Below are 6,017 nucleotides of genomic sequence, written 5' to 3'. Positions count from 1 at the left end.
TTTCTTCCCACGTGATGATTATTGTAATTGAAGAGGAAAAAGAAAAAAAGAAAAGCAGAGAACATCTCAATCAATCTCCTAAATTGAGGAACTCTACAACTCATGTCCTAAGGAGGCCAAAAAAAGGTGAGGAGTGTTAGGGTGTGGCTCGTATTGGAGTTAGCAGTCGCACAACCCAGTTACAATTGTTGACACTGGAAATCGACGACCACCAAACTATGCCTATCATGTTGAATTGCAGCCACCTTCTGTGACTTTCCCCCTCCCATTTGTGTATATATATGTAATGTATGTGTGTGTAATTGTGTGTGGCAAGTTTGTGAGTCGCGTGTTGTGGTGTGTGCAGAGAGAGGGAGTTGCAGAGTGCAGTGTTGTGGTGTGCAAAGTAGTGTGAGACAAAGTGTGTGTTGTAGAGAGAGAGAGAGTCAAGTTAAGGGCAATAGCCTCCTCCTCCTTGTAATTCTCTCGATTATAGTGGATTGTGTGTTCTCCCATGGACGTAGTTCACAGTGGACCGAACCACGTAAATCTGGTCTTATATTGTGGTTGTATATTTTGCTTGTGCGATTGTTGCTCGTAGATCCACCCCCCAATAAATGGTATCAAAGTGAGATTGGAGCAAAATCTCCATATCAGAGAAAAATTCCCAAATTGGAGCCTCTGCCCAGTAGCTCAAAACTTAGTTTTGAGACCACCATTGCATTCCTCTCATCGAGACAAAGCCAATTGTGGTAACTAGAGCTTGAACAGAGCTCAGAGGACGCTACACGCACCTGCGACAGAAAGACCACGTTGCCACACGTCCACACGCGCCCCCACGTGCCAGTTGGTGATTGGCAAGTGCGCTCACGCGCCGGCAAGGGATCGGAAGGTAGGATCATATGCTCCCATGCGCCGGCGCACGTACGGCAAGCATCCAAAGGTTGAAGACACTAACATCAGATGCCATGTCAGCGGGTCCACGGCCATGTAGCACCACGTCATTGAGGTACGTCAGCGCTGAGTCAACTGCACAGTCAGCAGCCATGTTAGCAAGGGACCCACAACACCTCAACAACAAGGATAGTGTCACGTCAACTACCACGTTAGCTAGTGGGACCCACGGTGCGCCCCATAAAACATGTTAGCAGGTGGGCCCCTACAGGAGGTGGGCCCTAGTGCCACGTTAGTAGATGGTGTCAAGTAACGGCATCAGGAATATTCCATTAAGTTTGATGAAGAGTTGACTAGTGTTTGACCAGTTTGACCTGAAGTTTGACTGGGCTTTTTAGAGCTATTTCAGGTCGATTTTTTGAACAACTTGAACCATTTCTAACGTTTTTGACTGTTTCGGAGCCATTGGCTGTGTCTGTTTTTTGAGATTCAGAGTAGAATGGCAGGTGTTGGCACTTAAAAATTTAAGGTTGAGAAGTTTGATGGGCGAAACAACTTCAACTTGTGGCAAAGTACGGTAAATGATATTTTGGTTCAAGAAGGCTTGATCAAGACATTGATCGGGAAGAAGTTAGATGATATCAAAGATGATGACTGGATCGAATTGGAGATGAAGATAGTTAGCACAATCCAATTGTGTCTGGCAAATGAAGTTAAATATTCAGTGTTAAACGAAACCTCATCGATGGAGCTCTGGAAGAAATTTAAGCAAAGATATATGTCGAAGTCTCTTGCCAATAAGTTGTTTCTAAAGAAGAAACTTTATCAACTTTGAATGAATGAGGGAAGTAGTCTTTTTGATCACATAAATGATTACAACAAGATTCTGACCCAGTTGTTGAACCTCGACGTAAAAATTGATGAAGAGGATAAGGCGCTTCTACTTTTGTTGTCTTTACCAGCTTTATTTGATGGTCTGGTAACTGCATTACTCGTGGGGAAGTATACCTTGAAGTTGGATTATGTAATAACCTCACTTCAAGATTCTGATACGTTAAGAAAGTCGATTGTGACTTCTTATGAGCAAGCTTTGGTGACTAATAGTGAGAGACAAGGAAGAAGCAAAGATCGAAAGCTCGAAGGTAAACAATGGCGTTCAAAATCAAGAGGACAAGATACGAGCGAGATCGTATGTTATTGATGTGATAAAAAGGGGTACTTCAAGAGGGACTATGAAGATCGAAAACGATACGAAGAAGAAAAGAAGACACAGAATAGTGTCAATGTATCGGAACATGCCACATGGCATGGTAATGATGAGGTACTTGTAACGGTGAGCAGCTTACATTGACAAATCAATCGAAGAAATGTGCAGTTTCGATACTGCAAAAAGTACGGCCATATGAAGAGGGAGTGCTGAAAATTGATGAGAAAGAACATGAATGCTCATAGCAGTCCAAACGATGATGGATGAGTTTTGGACTCTAGGAGTTCAATTCATGTTTGTTTTAAAAAATAATTTCTCCATTCTTTCAAAGAAGTTTGCAGTACGGTATCACTCGGTGATGGGTCTTCATGCGATGTCAGAGGGATTGGACCTGTGAAGTTGAAGATGCCTGTTGGAGCGGTCCGTATTTTGGATGACGTAAACTTCGTTCCAAGGATGCGAAGACATTTGATCTCCCTTAGTCGGTTGGATTCTAACGGTTGCCAAATCTCTATCATAGGTGGAGCTATGGAGGTGACCCGACTTGACTCAATGATATTTACTAGAAAGGAGTCTCATAGGCTGTATTAGTTGATGGGAACCACAGTGGTTGGTGAATTCACCTCGAATGATGATAGCGGCACGTTATTAGAAATGAACAAACGAGTTTGATTTGTCGATGAAAAAGGCGATGCTTTTTACATGGTTCAGACGTTTGAACCAAGCTATGAAGATTTGCCTTGATCGAGTTCGTATCAAGGTGGAGTTGTGGACTTGGGATTTGATACTCGCCAAGGTGGAGATTGTTAGGGTGTGGGTTATATTGGAGTTGGCAGCCGCACCACCCAGCTGCAATCATTGACGCTGGAAATCGACGGCCACCAAACTCTACCTACCATGTTGAATTGCAGCCACCTTCTATGACTTTCCCCCTCCCATTTGTGTCTATGTATGTAATGTATGTGTGTTTAATTGTGTGTGGCAAGTTTGTGAGTTGCGTGCTATGGTGTGTGTCACGACCTTGCTCATTTTTCCACATATATATATATTTTTTATAATAATATCATCATAAAACCAATACTACATATCCCACAATCCAGCTCAGCAGGTCACCATCCACCTGGACCCTTGGGTACCAAAGATATAACAAAACATACAGTAGAAGCCTACGCAGCAGAAAGTATAAAATCATATACATCCCATCATAACGTGCATAACATATACTAGAGTACTACAACCACTAACTCTCAGTATGTACAACTCAAAAATAAATCTAGGGACAATTCCCTCAAAATCTAACTGTCCCTACCAAAACTTACCCTTCGCAGAGGGCAGATAAACAACACTAATTTTGCGGGGCTTTTCTCGCTCTCCTATCCGGGGCTCCTGAAAAGTTAATAAAATTTAGGGGTGAGACACCTCTCAGTAAGGGAAATAAACTAATACTAGTGTGTGGCAACATGAGTATCTATGTTCTACATATATCATATATAACATATTCAATACTGTTTATCAAATTTGGGAAAACATATGTATTTCAAAACATGCCAGAACATACTGCATTTTCATCACATAATATCTCATCTCATATCATAATAATAATATCATAAAACAATCCTGGTAGGTTAGCTGGCTGTTGTCATGTATTACCCCGACATGACTAAGTTGTATGGCCCGAAGGCGGGACCTGACAATGGTTGGCCGACCACTGTCAAGTCGATAGTCTAGTCTGTAGGTCCGATGGGTCTACCCAGATTGGTCCGTACACCAGGGGCGATAACAGCACACTCCTCAAACATAACCACATCAACCCTCCAATCTTTCACCACTCCGTATAGCGGCGTTAACACAAATATTATGATCACAAGGACCATGGACACATAGCAACGGTACCGTGCAAGTGCTAGCCTAAACCAAGCCAACCAGGTTCTAATATCATATACATATACTGAAACCGTGATACATAAATATCTCATTTCATTTATTTTCACATCAATCATATCATTTCACATATATACATGTATCATAAAAATCATCGGCCCGTACGCCGGTATTTCACATTTTATCATAGCTTGGCCCGTACGCCAGCTACACATAACACAGCCCGTACGATGGTAAATAGTAATCACATAGCACGGCCCGTACGCTGGCAAATCACATCTCAAAGCACGACCCGTACGCCGGCAAATCACATAGCACGGCCCATACGCCGGCAAATCACATCCATATATATATATATATATATGAAAACATCTCGGCCCGTATGTCGGTTTTCCATCATAAAAATCCATCTCATCCATATTCCCAGAAAACAGCAACTCACAACATTTTTACTCATGCCACACAGTAGATTTTCCACATATTCAACATACGATCATTTTCACAGTATTTTGCAAATATAAGACATATATATATAATCATATACATTTTCCATAAATCAAATGATAACTATATATATATATAAACATTCTCCAAAACAATACTAACTTTGTTTATCCCCTTACCTGATTCCTGGAAAGCTCCTAATAAAATTGCCTTGCACCTAGTGGTGAGCAAACGGTCGGTTCGGCCAATTTCGGTTAATTAACCGAATTAATTGAAATTTTTGGTTAAACAATATTATTAACTGAACCGACTGAACTGTTGGGCCTCACCTAATCGAACCCGACCGAATTTCTTTTCGGGTAATTCGGTTAACTGAATTTAACCGAAATTAACCATGCAGACCAAGAGGCGGCAGGGGGGCTAGAACGAACACCAAAATCAGCTTGGCGCTCTTCGACGACAACGGCACGACGGTGGAGATGTCGGATTTGGAGGCATGGGGCGGGCTAATGGGCCAAAAGGCCCAAAACCATGACTACTTCGAGGCTTCGAGCGCGGCAACCTCGACATCTTCAGTGGGAGAGGGGATTGCCTCGCCGAACTAGCTTGCAAGATGCGCCTGACGTTGGACGGCTCTGGCCTGCTTCCTGGTTGGTATTGCAGTCACTTAGAGGTAACTACCACAGGGAGCAACATCAAGTCATCAACGGCGTGGAGGCAACATTCTGTTTCATCATGGGGATGAAATTCTGCTTGTTGCTAGAGACGGTGCCATGGTGATGGCGTTCTGGCGCAGAAGAATGCCCAGACTCCAGAGGCAGAGCGATTTGGTCCACTAGCTCCACCTGCGCCCTTTTTCCCTATCCCGCTCCCGCCTACGCCTTTAACTAAACTAATATATATTTTAAATTTAATTAATTATTAAATTGGTTAATCGGTTAACCGAATTAATATTTTCTATTAATCGAACCGAAACCCGATTCACCGAAATGTTGGAAGGCATAACCAAACCGACCGAATCGATTTTTTTAACTGAACCGAACCGACCAATTTCGGTCGGTTAATTCGGTTAATTCGATTTTCCCCGAATTATGCTCACCCCTACCCGCACCCGCAGGGTTCCTAACTCAACACTCTAAAAATGAGAAATCCCAGAATTAAAGTTCAGTATTTTTAAGCATACAATATTTTCCTCAACTGTCAAAAACCCCATATTGAGTAGAAAGTTTTCACCCAAAAGCATTCAAGTTTAACACCTGAGAGGTTTCCTGACCAATACTCCGAAACTGAAAACCCCTAGTATTAAACTTCAGTATTTTCATGCGCACAACATTTCTTATAATTAGCATAAGACCAAATATGGCTTAAAAAGTCTTACCTCAACTCTGGGATCATTTCCAACTAGCTTTCTCCCACGATCCGCTCCAGCAGATTTGGAGAGAACTCCGTCAGGAGCGTCATGGTGACTTCTGTATTGATCTGACGACTGGTGGGGCCAGAAACGTAGAGAGAAGGGAGAGAGAACCATAGAGAGAGAGAGAGAGAGAGGAGAGGTAGAGGCTTCGTACAAAATGATATTTCTCCTGGATTTTTCATTCTTATAAAATAGGAT

The sequence above is a fragment of the Malania oleifera genome, chromosome 10, assembly GCF_029873635.1.
Source record: "Malania oleifera isolate guangnan ecotype guangnan chromosome 10, ASM2987363v1, whole genome shotgun sequence".
Lineage (NCBI taxonomy): Eukaryota > Viridiplantae > Streptophyta > Magnoliopsida > Santalales > Ximeniaceae > Malania > Malania oleifera.
Note: the sequence above shows the minus strand (reverse complement) of the source record.